The sequence below is a fragment of the Pristis pectinata genome, chromosome 24, assembly GCF_009764475.1.
Source record: "Pristis pectinata isolate sPriPec2 chromosome 24, sPriPec2.1.pri, whole genome shotgun sequence".
In the NCBI taxonomy this organism is placed as follows: Eukaryota; Metazoa; Chordata; class Chondrichthyes; order Rhinopristiformes; family Pristidae; genus Pristis; species Pristis pectinata.
In genome coordinates, this window is record NC_067428.1 from 24,943,780 (window position 1) to 24,961,188 (window position 17,409).

The window sequence follows — 17,409 nt, forward strand, 5'->3', positions numbered from 1 at the left end:
CATGCTGTGTTTGAAGTCCTGAAGTTTATTCTCCCCACTACCTGTGGGTCTGTCCGCAATTTTCATCGTATCTCTGAGATTGTAACCAACGCAAAGAGAATATTTTGATAAAGCTTCACAGCCCCAAGTAAAGTATAACTATTTTGTTTATAATGATTTTGTGTTTCAGTCAGCAGCACAACAAGCAGAATTCTGCGCTAGCACTTAGCAGATCAAAGCGGCTCTTTTGATGTTTTTTTTCAAGAAACTGCAGTCGGCACACCAGTCTGAATCAAAAGGAACGTCAGATGCTATGCTCAACCAAACATACACAACTTAACGGGCACAATACAAGTGCAGGTGCTTTCTGTGGTTTTACATAGGGACAAACACAAGACCATTATACTAGGATGTTCTACCTACTGTGTATTAAGTGGTCATTATTCTTTTTATCAGATTGTACTTATAAGCCAGATGAGGCTAGTGTTAGAATTGTAACTTAGATATTTAGTAAACTGTAATGTTTGTTCTGTTTTGTTTCTTATTGGCAGATGTTTATTTTCATGACTTGACTGAATGAATAAATTGAACAAACCCTTAAATGCCACATTCTTTTTTTTAAAGAGTACTGAAGGGTTGAACCACTCTATACCCACAGGGTCTACAAGAGTGACAAAGTGCCACAAATTTAATTCCCCAGCCATCACAAACACAAAAAAACATTCTAAATCCCTCATCTATGGTCTGCAGTTGTTCCTGCTTTTCAAAGCACAAGAACTTGGGATTAGGCTTGTTTTGTTTAAAGAAAACAGTTCTATGGTACTTTGTGAATGAACCTTTGGACTCCCAAGCATAAAACACTCTTTAACCACAGTGCAGTTTCTTTCTGCAAAATGTACAAGTCACTGTTCTACAGCCAGTACTGTTACTATGTGGGAGGGAGTGGAGTTCATATTTCAAACTAATACATTTTCAATTTAAAATCTTAACATAGTTATAGATATTTAGTGGTCAAACTAAGTACTGTCAAAATCTTCTCTTTGCGAAGTTTGTGTTTGCATTTAATTCACTGATATTGGAATCCCGCTCTGAGACTTCACTCAAAGTGGAAAATTACTTTTTGTATCCAAATTCATTGGACTTTGTTAATTTTTATTAAATGTATATGTGCAGGAATTTAAATTGAATTTTAATCTCATCTTCCCTCCAAAACATATCCAGTCTTTTGTGACTTTAATTTGTAATTTCAATATTTTGCATTCAATAGAGCAAAATATGTATTTCTCATACTTCCTTCTGTCAAAGGAAGAGGCCATTCAGCCCATCAAGTCCATACACTGGCTCAGTGCAATCCCAACAATCTCATTCCTCCACTCATTTCCCTGTAAAGGATGGAAAGAAGATTAATGAGAATGTTGCCAGGACTCAAGGGCCTGAGTTATGGGGAGAAGTTGGGCAGGCTAGGAACATAGGAGACTGAGGGGTGACCTTATAAAGGTCTATAAAATCATGCGGGGCATAGGTAGGGTGAATACACCCTACCCTTTCTCCCAGGGAAAGGGAACCTAAAACTAGAGGGCACTGGTTTAAGGTGAAAGGGAAAATATTTAAAAGAGACCTGAGGAGAAACTTGTTCATGCAGAGGGTGGTGCATAGATGGAACAAGTTGCCATAGGAAGTAGCTGAGGCAGGAATAATAACAATATTTAAAAGACATTTGGACAGGCACGTGGATAGGAAAAAATTAGAGGGATATGGGCCAAACATGGGCAAATGGAACTAGCTTAGATGGGCATGTTGGTTGGCATGGATGAGTTGGGTTGGAGGGCCTGTTTCTGTGCTATTTTACTCTGTGACTCCTACTAACCAGCACATCTTGGGATGTGCGAGGAAAGCAAAGCACCTGTGGGAAACCCATGCAGTCACAGGGAGAATGTGCAAGCTCCATACAGATAATGGGAGGATTATCCACTACAACAAAACAAAACATATCAATGCCATTTCACAGATACACATTCACCAATTACATTATTTGCCCTGATAATTACCAATCCTTGAATCTAGTCACAAATTATAACAGATGGATGAGAAATATAGAACTAACGTTCTCTAAATGAGTCCAAGAAACATTGGTTCAAATAACAGTTCCAACATTGAAATGGACAGAGTTTGGAACTAAAAACAGAAAATGCTAGAAACACTCAGCAGGTCAGGCAGCATCTGTGGAAAGAGAAACAGAGTCAATGTTTCAGGTCAAACATACTTTACCAGATCTGGGAAAGAGAGAAAACAAGTTGCCAAGAAGATTGAGGGGGGAAAGCATATAGGAGAAAGGGAGAATCTCCGATAAGGTGAGACCATGTTCGTTTTGGGGATAAGTAAAAAACAACGTCATCTAAGTCAATAGGTTTCAGGGTTGGGGGATTTCAGCTGTAAGGTTAGACTGGAGAAGCTGTTGTTGTTCTCTCCATCACGGACACAACCTTCCCTGCCATCAAGGACATCTTCAAGAGGCGGTGCCACAAGAAGGCAGCATCCATCATTAAGGACCCTCACCACCTGGGACATGCCCTCTTCATCAGGGAGGAGGTACAGGAGCCTGAAGACCCACACTCAAAGTTTCAGGAACAGCTTCTTCCCCTTCGCCATCAGATTTCTGAAAAGTTCATGAACCCATGAACACTACCTCATTGTTCCTCTTTTGCACTATTTATTTTTGTAACTTATGGTAAATTTTTATGTTTTTATGTCTTGCACTGTACTGCTGCTGCAAAACAACAAATTTCACGACGTATGTCAGTGATAATAATCCTGATTCTGTTTGTGATTCTGACATTGAAAGGAAATTTGATAGTGTACAAGATCATGACTGGTTTAGAAAGGATTAATCAAAAAGAAGCTGTTCCCAATAGCGGATGGTTCAAAAACCAGAGGACATAAATTCTAAAAGATGGGCAAAAGACCCAGGGAGTGGGGATGAGGGAAAAGGGAGAAGATGTTATCTTTTTATGCAGAAAATTGTCTGGAACTCACTGTCTTGCAGTTGGTGGAAGCAGGTGATATGGGATTCCAAAAAGAAAGAAGATAGGCACTTGAGGAAAGATAATTTGTTGGGCTTCAGGGAAAGAATTCAGTGTATTCTTAGAATAAGCAAAACCATTCTCCACAGAACGGAGTGAAGTCATTAAGTATTGGCGTGGATAATATCTAAGAGAAAAGTTCCATGTGATCAGTGGTTTCCATTCAATTTTGAAATGAGTCAAAAGTGAGGTCACAAGACTCCATCCTATTAGTTCCTAAAGAATGAGTTTCTTGAAGTTAAGGAGTTTACTACATTCAGTTACCAATTTATACAAGATTAACATTTCTCTTGTTTGTGTTAGTAAATTTTTAATGTGAAGGATCAGCACATCAATGAATAAACAACAGCCAACAATATTTTGCGCAAGGTCTTAACACAGCCAATAAATGATGTGCATTTTGTTCATTTTCATAGTGCATGCAAGGAATCAATAGGTTCCGTACTGTTCCATTAGATACTCCTCAGGATGTGAAAACGTGCTATATAATTGCAGGCACTTTCTTTGCCATTTTACATTTCAACATATCATCATTTTTTCATCTGATATGAGCATGCTTTTAACTCAGCCAGAACCAGAATAAGTCCAATAAAAAGATTACAAAATAGAAATGAATAATCACGAGAAAAGAAAATAGAAGGTTAAAAAGATCATGAGGATCAAATAGTAATCTCAAGTTGAGTTAAAAACAATGTTTAAAAATAAACATTTAAAAATTATAAATCATCTCAAAGTGTGACTATGAGCTAAAACATTCTTACAGAAAAGAATATTTCTTTGCCAATGAATTTCTTATCTTGCCATTTATTAGGATATGTCATCTAACCAGATTCAAAATCTGCATTTCCATATCTGATATGTTACTCATCTGCCAGAAATAAAGCACCCTGCAAGATTTAGGAGAATGTTGCCAGGACTCAAGGGCCTGAATTATAGGGAGAGGTTGGGCAGGCTAGGACTTTATTCCTTGGAGTGTAGGAGACTGAGGGGTGACCTTATAGAGGTGCATAAAATCATGAGGGGCGTAGACAGGGTGAATGCACACAGTCTTTTTCCCAGGGTTGCGGAATCAAAAACTCAAGGATAAAGGTATGAGGTGAGAGGGCAAAGATTCAAAAGGGACCTGCGGGGCAACATCTTCACGTAGAGGGTGGTGCATATATGGAATGAGCTCCAGAGGAAGTGGTTGAAGCAGGAATAATAACAACATTTAAAAGACATTTGGACAGGTACATGGATAGGAAAGCTTTAAAGGGTTGTGGGCCAAACATGGGCAAATGGGACTAGCTTAGATGGGCATCTTGGTCGGCATGGACAAGTTGGGCTGAAGGGCCTGTTTCCGTGCTGCGTTACTGTAAGTCATTCTATACCAAGAGAAAGCATTTGCACAACCAGGGCATCTTAGCCAGATTCCTATATGGTAATCCCATACAGCATCCCAACACATTAGTGTACCGCTGAGTGTACAGAGTGTACCACCACATTAACTGCGAGAACACATCCATTATGTACACCACCCAATATTACAGCTTCAATGAATCAAATCGTCATTTTAATCATTTGTGAAGGACAGAAACTGATCGGAATCCTCTGAGAGCCAGCATGGGCTTGAGAAGGTGAATAGCCTCCTGCTGTGTCATGAAGATATGAGGTATGAGAAGTAGAAATTGGTTTTATATTTGTTAGGAACTGGATCCAAATTCCTAATGTTTCTTTTGCTGGGAGCAAGGCAGGGTTTGTGCATTTGGATATCCCCAGCATACTATAGGACTGTTGTAGGAGGCCAGAATATTGGTGACAGATCAGTGGGCCTTCAAGAGGGGAGAAGGATACAGGTGAGTAGACCTACACCACTGTACTCCAACAAAAGACAAGGGGATGATGGATCATTTGAAATTTCCAATACTGATATTGATAGAATTTACAAGAGAGAAACAAAGGACTGCAGATGCTGGAATCTAGATGAAAAACACGATGATGCTGGAGGAACTCAGCAGGCCAGGCAGCATCCGTGGAGAAATCTAAATGAAAAACACAATGATACTGACTAGACCTCGGCCTCCTCCACTACCAGAAGAATTCCAAGTGCAAACTGGAGGAACAGCCCCTCATTTTCTGTCTTGGAACCTTGCAGCTTAACGGCATGAACATTGAATTCTCCCACTTTAGATAATCCCCACCCCCCTTCCCCACAAACAACCCCCCCCCCCCACTATGCTTCTTCTCTTCTTCCCTTTCCTAGCCTTTTTTCTTTCTTCTTTTTTCCCTCTCTCTCCTGACCTTTGACCATCCCCCGGTGGATCTGCTCTCCCCTCCTCCCCCACACCTGCCTACCACTATCTCTTACCTGCATCTACCTATCACCACCCTGTGCCCACCCCACCTCCCCTCTTTTGCCCACCATTCACTGCTCTGCTTTTCCCTCCTATATATTGGGCTTCCCTTCTTCCTATCTTCAGTCGTGAAGAAGGGTCCAGACCCAAAACGTTGACCACCTGCTTTTCTCCACGGATGCTGCCTGGCCTGCTGAGTTCCTCCAGCATCATCGTGTTTTTGATAGAAGTTAAGTTATATGAAGCTATCAAGGAATATAAGGCAAAGGAGGAAAATAGAAGTACAATGGATCGTGATGTGATCTAATGGTAAAATTGAAAGGCCCACTTACTTTGCTGTATTTCTTACTGATTCGGTGGGATCTTCCAACTCCAAGCCAACATTGATGTCAAGGGTAATGGATGTTTTCCCACTGAACTCTCACTTCCAAGTGCCACCATGGATCTAAGCTGGTCCCACCTTGTGTCCTGCCACTAGTGTTGCACCTGTCCTAGGCAGCATCAGTAGACTCCTCATGGAGCCTAACAGGACAGCATGATCTTCCTCAGACTTCCCAACTCGCTGGCCAGGATTAAACTTGCCAGAAGGATCTGTGTTGGATTCAATTTGAGCTGTAACCATCCAAGTGAAGAGAAGGTATTGGCTGCAAGGAGAAAGATAAATGGAGCAAAATTGTTAAGTTCAATTTTTTTAAATGTTTTGAGTGTGTTTATCTTTTAGTGTTACATGTAAAAGATATACCTTTAATTTTTAATAAGACTTGTAGAGTTTGATGGGTTCCAAGTATTGTCTTTGGCATCAGTAAACATCCACTACCGGTGACAGCTGTTGAACATAGGGGTGAGACCATAATTAAATGCAGTCAGCTGCCCATACTGCAATGGGCCACACACTGCGCTGGGCCATGTGAAGTGTTGGGAGCCAGACTCCCAGCAGAAGGCTGCACCCTGGGTGCTCCAGAACAGACAACGTGGCACAGGGGAAGGCAGCAGGTTGGGGCAATAGAAAATCTTCCCCAACAAATGTAACTTCCCATCATAAAATGGTAGCCTTCCTTCCTTCCTATGCCCTCCCTGCCTCCTTGTTCCCCAAGTTCCTTCCCCCATGTTCACTCCCTTTCCTTCTCATCCCTATTCCTCAGGAACTTGCAAGCCAACCTTTTATTTGGCATATGTGAGCTCAGATATAGAATTAGTGGGAGAAATAGCTGCTGAGCATAATCCTGCCCTCAGCCAATGTCCTCTTTTCTGTGGAGGTCACTGATTAGTGATCTGGAGCGTGAGCCCCGGCTGAGGTGAAGTAAGTTCCAAGGGTGCAGCATTACCCAATTAGAGCTTAACAAATCAGCAAAGACTACATAGAGATGCAAGAGCTTGCTGATGCTGGAATCTGGAGCAAATAAGCAAACTGCTGGAGCCACTGAGTTCCTCCAGCAGACTGTTTGTTGCTCCAGATTCCCGCATCTGCAGTGACTTGTGTCTCAAACTGCTGGAGGAACTCAGCGAGTCAGGCAGCAATCTGTCGAGGGAAGTAGACAGTCAACATTTCGGGTCGAGATGCTTCATCTGGACAACATGAATCTACTCGCTTGTCTGTTTCAGTATTGTAACTACTTTAGACAGAAGCAGAATTTCTAAAAACTTAAAAAATAATATTTAATGTAATTGAATCATACAGCACAGAAACAGATCCTTCAGGCCAGCAGGTCCACTCTGACCATAATGCACCTATTTGCATTAATCCCGCACCAATCCTATTTTATTCTCCCCACAGTCCCATCAATTGTCCCTGAGATTTTGCCACCTATCTATACCCTAGGGGTAACACAGTGGCCAATTGGCCAAACAACCCACATGTCTTTGGAATGTAGATGATTGCTGGATTACCATCACTGAAGATGTGCCTTAATTATCACCACAACAGGATGAGAAATTGAACTCAGTGAAACACTGGAGGAACTCAACAGGTCAGGCAGCATCTATGGAGGCAAACGGGTAGTCAACGTTTCGGGTTGAGACCCTTCATCTGGACTGGCCCAATCCAGATGAAGAGTCTCAACCCAAAGTGTCGACTGTCCATTTCCCTCCATAGATGCTGCCTGACCCGCTGAGTTCCTCCAAGCGTTTTTTTTTTTGTTGCTCCAGATTCCAGTATCTGCAGTCTCATGTGTCTCAATGAAACACTGGCAATTCATGGGGCAGCAATGGAATAATCTCCAAGAAAGTGACAGCATTGCTCTAAAGTGTCCTTCCAGGAAGGAATACTGATTAATACCAAACCTGGAACACACACTACCCTCTGAAGTGATCTCGCAAGTTGCCGGGTTATTAGAGCAACACTTGCCAAGATAACCCTCACTTCCTCAGGGTGGACATCAAAATATGGGCTGAACTGGAAACAAGGGTCTGTCTTTTGATGCAGCAGAACTACCATTGTTCATCATCATTACTCTGTGAAACTGACACCAACTGTGGGACGTTGTACATGTGTGTTACCATGCTACTCTGGGCATGGTTGGCAAGTTGCTTGCAGTTTGTCCACGTCTACCTCCAGCTTGTAGAAATTGGGTCCTGATGAAGGGTCTCGACCCAAAATGTCGTCTGTTTATTTCCCTCCATAGATGTTGCCTGTCCTGTTGAGTTCCTCCAGCATTTTGTGTGTGTTGCTTCAGATTCCAGCATCTGCAGAATCTCTTGTATCTTAAGCTTCTTCATACCCATTTTACACAGGAAAATAAAGGACAACATCTCAGCAACCTGAGCTGGGTTCAAGCCAAGATTCCTGAGATGAAGGGCATGTGGTCCAAGTTTTAGGACAGATAATCTCAACAATACTAAAACTAAAACCAGTGATTCAGCAAACTTCTATAAGGAGTGGCGGTTGCTGCCTTCTCCATTACAATCCAGGGAACTCATTAGAACTGACATTAATTTAAGCCACTCACATGCCAATGCACTATAGGATACCCTGAAAATCTTGCACTAAGTTACACTTGGTTTAAAGAGCACTAAGCCTTAATTACAAGTTGGAAAATGACTTAGTGTTAAAAATTAATTTTATGCAAATATATTATAATATTTCCATGCATATTTCATGAGGGATTTTCAAAAAAAAAGTTTGTTTATAATATATGCACTTGTGCTGTAAACATTAGTGTATGTTTCAATCTTTATTTGGCATACCCGTTATGTTTTAAAAAATACATTGAAAATTGTGAATTTTTGCTTCTGGTCAAGTTCTTCAGCATGATTGGCTGCTTGGCCAGCTTGATGACATCACATCTGCTGGGTACCGGGGATAGAACATAGAACACTACAGCACAGTACAGGCCCTTTGGCCCACAATGTTGTGCTGACATTTTATCCTGTTCTAAGATCTATCTAACCCTTTCCCCCCACATAGCCCCCTATTTTTCTATCATTCATTTGTCTATCTAAGAGTCTCTTAAATGTCCCTAATGTATCTGCCCCCACAACCTCTGCCAGCAGTGTGTTCCACGCACCCACCACTCTCTGTGTAAAAAAACTTACCTCTGATATCCCCCTTATACCTTCCTCCAATCACCTTAAAATTATGTCCCCTCATGTTAGCCATTGTCGCACTGGGAAAAAGTCTCTGACTGTCCACTCGATCTATGCCTCATCATCTCATACACCTCTATCAAGTAAGATCAGTAAGATCAGCAGGAAATGGGAAAAGGGGACATTCATGCCACAGAAATCCCTAGATCTGTGTGCAGGTTTTTCTTGAGGTCAGCGAAGAGAACCATTGCTTTCTCACTGACCACAGATTCTTGGCCACTGTCATTGTAAGTGTGGATGTGTTTTTTTCATGAAGTGAAGATGGTAATTACTACTCAGTAGACTACTTTGCAGCCCTGGTAATATCTTCCAGGAAGTTCATCAACAAACTGAATACAAGATCTGAGTATCTGCATTGGCACAACTACAAATCAATAACTACACAGCATGGTGAAAATGGGAACTGCTAAATTTCGATTTTCTTTTACTTCAGGATGAGGAGATAAAACAATTTACACAGCTCAACTATGTTAGATTCATTAGCAAATTCCCACTAGTCAGCCCCAATGATTTGCTTCTAGTTAATTGGTAGTGCAAGGACGTTCCTCGATTCTGACTAAAAAAAATGTTTGAACATATCTACCTCGACCTGGTAGAAATTGAGCTCGGGTCTTCTCTTCCATTTTACTAGGAAAAATAGAGGACTACAAACTCTCAGCAGCCTGTGCTGGACAGAAGCCAGGATTCCTGAGGTGAAAGTCATGAGCTCTGAGTCATGCCAGGAGATGTCTCCTCAAAACTAAACCTAAAACCAGTCACACCCAAGGCAATTCCATTGCACTCAAGTCATTTCACAGGTGTGACAACACCATTTCTAGATCTTAAATAAAATGATTAATTTAAAACTTATTCTAAAGGAAGAACATGAATAGATAAACCTTATCAATGAGGGTGTAGTGATGGAATTTATAATTGTTATGCTATTCCATAGTTGAAAAACTGTAGCCAGATTTCCAGCCAGAATTTTAGTGTAATTAAAATTTGCTGCAGAATTCACTGTGACTTTCCTTCTGCTTTCTTAAACTTCACATAAGCAGGGTACAGCAACAACCAATGTACCCATGCCGACACAGGTGTCAGTACATTGGCAGGTGAAATGTACTCTGATTTAAATGAGGGAAATCCACCTCCTCCCCAATCCACTATTCAACGCTCCATCATTTTTACCTTCGTAACATTGGACCCCCAGGGTAGGTGTTATAGACTGTGCAGCAGTATTGTTATGGAAGTCTTTGAATGGGTCTGTGAGCAATGAAAATGCCTTTACATTTCCAGTCAGAAGGACATTTAATTTACACCACTTCAATGTATTCTAGAAAATGGACATTAGCTCCTTGGATTTTAAAACATACATCTTCACTGAACATGATTTCTATAAACCACTTCTCAGTTGAAGCTGCTCAGAGTGTAAATTTGAATTAAGATTGCAGCAAAACAAAAAATACGTTCATTTGTGCCACTGTAAATTAAAATTGCTGACTGTGATCTCGTGGATTGTCCAATTTTGTCCAAAAATAAATTACATCGGAAGAAATACTGGCCTAGATTCACCAATGGTAAGTTAAATTCCTACTAAAGTTGCAAAACCCAAATGTGACCATCTGGCCTCAGACTCAAACACCTGTGTTGGTATCTGTAACCACCTGAGTTATTAAAATAAAACACTGGATAACATGTAAGCACCTATACTCCAGATTACCATGTTTACTCCTTGTAACTGTATGTTTTCATTGCAACAAATCATTCCCTATTCACTTATGATAAAAGCACTCAGATACACAGTATACCCCCATGGTGCATTACTTCTGTTTGATCCACCTAAATTTTTACAAGTCATCTTTTTCACCAGACAGATAAAAAATGAGGTTCCTAAAACATCTGTGTGCTCAGCGTCACACGCAAGCCTTTTGACTGTACATCAAAATATTGTGTTATCGCTTTGTTCATATTGAATGTCAATGTAATGTTGCCAGCCTTTCAATAGCACCAGTACATTTTATTTTACCACTGCAGAAGGTCTTAATCAGATTGAGTCAATCCCAATTAAATGAATTTTGAGCAAATATTTCTGCCCTTCAGTTTGAGAGATGCATCTGAGAGATGACATAAAGATACATTATACACATGAGAGCATGTGAAAGGTAATTTTATTTTAAATCAAGTTGTGAGAGGATGGTGAAGAGCACATGGGTTCAAAGTGAGGAAGGTTTTTTTTTACAAGTGTTATTGGGTTATCAGCAATCGGGATGGAATCCCAGAGAAAATAGTGAAGATCAAAATTGACAGCAACTTATATTTAAAGCTGTTCTAAGACATTTCACAAGGGTGTAATCTATCAAAATATTACACCTTAGTGCCATAGGAGAAATCAGGGCAGGTGATAGAAAGCTTGGTCAAAGAGGAAAAAGCCTTAGAAAGAGCAGAAAGGTTTACAGGGGGAATTTCTGGCAGCTAAATATACACCTGCCAAATGATGGCGTAATTAAATTCACTGCTGGTGAAGAAGCCAGCATAGTTTGAAAGTGTCTGTTAAGCAAGAAATGCAGTGAAGTCTTTCGAGATTGGTAAAGTAAAATTTCTTCCTTAAGTATAATGTTAAGTGGTCTCTTGCTACTTAATAACGTGAAATTGATTACCCAACCTTGACTGCCAACATTTATATTACTTCCTCTTCAACGATGAAAAGAGTAACATTTTCCATGTCAATTTAAGCAAAATAAGGACAGAAGAGATTGCAGATGCTGGAAATCTGGAGCAACACACAAGGGAGCTGGAGGAACTCAGCAGGTCAGGCAGCATCTATGGAGGGTAATGGATAGTCGACGTTTCGGGTCGAGACCCTTCATCAGTTTCGATGGAGGATCTCAACCCGAAACATTGACTGTCCCTTTCCCTCCATAAATGCTGCCTGACTCATTGAGTTCCTCCAGCTCCTTTGTGTGCAAGCAAAATAAAGAGTGGTTTTGCTGTTTTTAATGAAATCTATGATTATCTTGTCTCATTGGGTTTCTACATCAAATTAGGACTGGCGCCTTTCCTTAGAATTTACTCTTACAGTTAGCACAGTCTTATTCCAGTCTCTACTTCCATGCCTCTGAGATGGTTGGATCAGGAAGGTGAGTCGGTCATTCCAATGGGATAATAAGATAAGATATCTCTATTAGTCACATGTACATTGAAACACACAGTGAAATGCATCTTTTGCATAGAATGTTCTGGGGGCAGCCCGCAAGTGTCGCCACGCTTCCGGTGCCAACATAGCATGCCCACAACTTCCTAACCCGTACGTCTTTGGAATGTGGGAGGAAACCGGAGCACCCGGAGGAAACCCATGCAGACACGAGGAGAACGTACAAACTCCTCACAGACAGCAGCTGGAATTGAACCCAGGTCGCTGGCGCTGTAATAGTATTATGCTAACCACTATGCTACAATGCTGCCCAACAGTCAACAGTTAATAGTTAATAACAGCAGATTCTGATCCTCGTCACCAGGACAGTTTCCGCCAACTGTTATGGGCTGGTTTACTTACCACCTTGTGCTACACTGATTGAGATCCATTAACCGAACATGAATCAGCTCCCAAATCTCAAGTTTGGCTGACCTATCTGAGTGAGTTTCACAGAGAACAGTGAATTTACCTCCTGAAACACACTAGTGAGCAGCGTTGGGGGAGTGAGGGGGGGGTCATTGATATCGCAATGAAAAATGGCAAAGCTGCAAAAATCCAAACGCAAGAAATTAAAACGAAATACCTTGAGACTCTGTGATTATTTAGAAGTATAATTGTTATATGATACAATATCTTTGTGAAAAATGCCCACACTCATCAATTCCACCTCTCTCTCTATCGTCTATCTATCTGCTGTATCTTAAGGACTTGACCTCTAAATCTATTTCAGACCCGTAGAAAGCCTTCAAAGGGATCCTTAATCATCTTAAACCTATTTATCTCTTTTTAAACTTTTTTCAAAATGCCCTGAGCAGACAGCCCCTCCTCCCCATGCATAATTAGCCACCACGTCAGTTGCTCTGAGACACTGTGACCCAGACCGTCTTGTTTCTGCAGACGCTATTCTTGCTATTTCTTTTGTCTCGTTTTCTTCAGTGTTTGGGACTCCGAGTGTTACAGTGCGCTGAAATACCTTGCATTTGGGCCCTCGTTCCTGTTGCTCAGGAAAGCACCTTCCCTTCACTCATACCTGTCTTTTCAACCTGTCACTGAGACATTTATACGGACTAGGGAGAGGAAAGGGTGAACTGATGAGTGGTTGGTTATAACGTTATGTCTCTGGATTCACTGGTACATGGATTAAGGATTACAGGTCTCTGGCCTGTTCGTGTTGCTTTGAACATTCAGCAGAGCCACAGATTTCACCTCCTGTGAAATTGTGTGCATTTACTTCCATGCTGTCAGTATAAAAAATACCACTAAACTGCTTTTTTTAAACAAAAATCACTTTTAAAATTAAATAATAACCCACAGCTAACATTTAAGCAACATAGATTTATCGTAAGGAAAAAAAAGAATTTGGAAACATCTTATAATGCTTATTATTTGCATTTTTATTGTTTCTGTTGCCTTTTGTAGAGTCATAGAAAGATACAGCACAGAAACAGGCCCTTCGGCCCACTGAGTCCGTGCCAACCGCCCAGTTACCCTAATCCCACGTTAATCCTATTTTTAAATTCTCCCCACGTTCTCATCAACCCCCTCCCCCAAGATTCTGCCACTCACCTACGCACTGGGGGCAACTTACGGAGGCTGATTAACCTACCAAACTGCACGTTTTTGGGATGTGGGAGGAAGCGCAAGCAGTCACAGGAAGAACGTGCAAACTTCACACAAGACAGTGCCTGAGGTCAGGATCGAACCCAGGTCTCTTGTGCTGTGAGGCAGCGGCTACACTTGCTGCACCACTGTTGCGCCCATCAGATTTGCTGAGTTCTACTAAATAATAACCGTCCTGATCAGCTAGAGGAGGCAGATTGATTTTAAAATGTCTATGGACTGTCCATTGATAACACCCTGCAACTGTTTCTGCAATCATGTGTGTTTGCCATGTTTTCTTGCAAACTGGAAATGCCAGTGATAACAGTCCCTCAACCCAATAATGATGTTCCCTGAAATATTCACCGACAATGTGTGTTAAACTCAGTGTGTACAATGCTGAGGTACAACACCCAGGTAAAACACTGAGGCATAACTCTGAGGCACAACATTAGGGAGCAACACTCGGATACAGCACTCGTGTACAACACTGAGGTATCAGCCAAACATTTGACCAGTTATAAAGATCTGATGCTAATTTTTCATGAAGAATCTTTTTGATTAAAAGGCTTACTGACTACATCTTCAATATTAACATTAAGAGACAAATCCGCTGCATTAAAATGCGATCCACAAAATCTATTTCTCTACATTTAAATTTTTATTAAAGAGCATCTTTATTTACAATTGAGCTACAAAAAAAGTCTTTGCAAACACTTTTTCTGAGCAGCACAGTGGCACATCTGGTAGAACTGCTGCCTCACAGCTCCAGTAACCTCGGTTCAATCCTGACCTCCGATGCTGTGTACATGGAGTTTCCACGTCATCCCTGTGACCACGAGTTTCCTCTGTGTGCTTCAGTTTCGCCCCACATCCCAAAAATGTATGGGTTTGTAGGTTAATCGGTGACTGTAAATTGCCTCTAGTGTGCAGGTGAGTGGTAGAATCTGGAGTTAAGTTGATGAGAATGTGGGGAGAATAAAATATGTTAAGGTGGGCTTAGTGTAAGAGTGGGTACTTGATGGTCACTGTGGTCTGAAGGGCCTGTTTCAATGCTGTATATCTCTTTGACTCTGTGACACTAATTATAAGGCACAGCATCCACAACCCAACCCTGTCAAGATAAGATTTCTTTATTAGTCACATGTACTGTACATCAAAACACACTGTGAAATACATCTTTTGTGTAGAGTGTTCTGGGGGCAGCCTGCAAGTTTCGCCATGCTTCCAGCGCCAACATAGCATGCCCACAACTTCCTAACCCGTATGTCTTTGGAACGTGGGAGGAAATCGGGGCACCCGGAGGAAACCCACGCAGACATGGGGAGGACGTACAAACTCCTTACAGACAGCGGCAGGAATTGAACCCAGGTCGCTGGCGCTGTAATAGAGTTACACTAACCGCTACACTACCCTGCCTACCAAAAGCAACAGGTTCTGCCGAGATATAAATATATATAACTAAAACTTCATATAATTGCAACCTTGCATAATTAGAAACACAGGAATGTTGAGGAAAGATAACTTCCTTACTCTGGAATAAGGAAGCACAGAAATACAACCAAATTGAGTATAGAGGACCAGGTGCCCTTAAGCGACGTTTTCCTATTTTGGATCTTGTTAGATAAATAGATATTGCTGGTGCCGTGTGCACAGACAAAACTGACCTAATATAATTCAACATTCAACATCATGTCAATAATAAATTAAAACAGTTCAAAATTTAAACCAGACAACATCATTTCCCCGAAAATATTTTACATGAAAACTGAAACGTTCTTTTCTCTTTCTAAACATTTGAACATTCCAGATTTTAACTTTTCATCAGAAAAAAATTTTAAAGTATGTTTTATTGTAAGACTAAAACAAGCAGTCATGCATGTTGATATATTTGCATTAGAAAATAATGTGCATTGAAATTTTAAGAGAGTCCATTGACAAAGGAAACAGACCGTCCCCAGTAATAAACGAGCTCCGTTTTTACAGACATCCTTAAGTCAATTTTGTCCATAAGGTGGAAAATAGACAGAAATCACTTGATATGGTAACCATATCTCATCAGTATTGTAATGAATGGCATCAAAAGCACATTAGACTGATAAGAAAAGATCAATTACTAAAAGTGGAGCAAGAGAGGAAAGTAGTGCAGCCGTTCGTAGGAACTGAGATATGTATGCGCATCAGACTTTTGAATTTAATATTATTATTGGAGCTTATTCATACATGGGGGGTGGGGGGTGTCCATTAGTCAAGCATTCTTAATCCAAGGGGCCTGTACAAACATTTGCATCATCACTATTTTGTCACTGCTTGTGATATACTGCCATCTGCTGGCAAACAAGACAGCAGCTCGAATGAGTTCTTCACTAGCCCAATTGTACCTCATGGCACAAGTAAATTACTGCAATTTTTTTATTCAATTCAAAAAAGTGTTTAGGAACTACTTAGATCTAGTAGCTGCTTTTCTAACCTGTCTGTGGCTGATGGATAGTCTCAAGCTGCTTGGACACTATTTAAATGCTAATTTATCATTACAGGTGCCCAAAGACCCACATTCAACAATTCAGGAACAGCTTCTTCCCCTCTGCCATCAGATTTCTGAACGGTCCATAAACCCATGAACACTACCTCATTATTACTCTTTTGCATTATTTATTTATGTTGTGCTGCCGCAAAACAACAAATTTCACATCATATAAGTCAGTGAACCTGATTCTGAAAAACAAAAGACTGCAGAAATAAAAACAGAAAATGTTGGAAATACTCAGCAGGTCAGGCAGCGTCTGTAGAGAGAGAAACAAGGTCAATGATGGTTCAGCAGAAAAGGAGTGCGCCTGTTGCCTCTGGTGCTGTCCGCGTGGAGTTTGCATGTTCTCCCTGAACTGCATGGATTTCCTCCAGGTTCTCTGGTTTCCTCCCACGTGCCATGATGTGCAGATTGGTAGGTTAATTAGCTACTGGAAATTGCCTTTTGTGTGTGTGGTTGAGTTGCAGAATCTGGAGAGTGGATGGGAATACGGGGAGAATAAAGAGGCATTAATGTAAATGGGTGCTTGATGGTCAGAGGGACTCAGTAGGATAAAGAGCCTGTTTCTGTGCTGTATGACTCTATGACTCTCTGTTGTGCTATTCTGATTTTAATCCAGATTTCCTCCAGTATTTTAGCTTTTGATCAACCGTATCTGCTAACCAATTCTACATGAGTGTTAAAATAGGCAATGATTTCAGCACATGTATTAAATGCTCATATGGCAACAGCAGCCATTGGAAATTATACCTCCTGCTCACTAGCTGAAAAATTGGTAGATGGGAAGAAGTCACAGCTTTATTCAGCTGACCAATCTTGCAACTTCAGAAAGGTTCTCCAACAGGGCAGCAAGAAGTTTGACAATTTAATAGAAATAATATGCTTATAACTTGGCAAGCTGGTGCTGATACATCAAGGTGCCTCTAACATTGCAAGTGGAGTACAGATTTCTTACTTATGCACAGCTGTGAATTAAAAGCCTGAAAGAGATCAAAAGCCCATTTATTTTCAATTTGTATCAACTGATCTTCCACAAAATTGGAAACATACCCACCTTCTTCAACACAAGTGATGTTTATGTAACAATCTCTGCTTCTGCCGATGGGGTACAATTATGATCACACTTGTAGCTGAGTC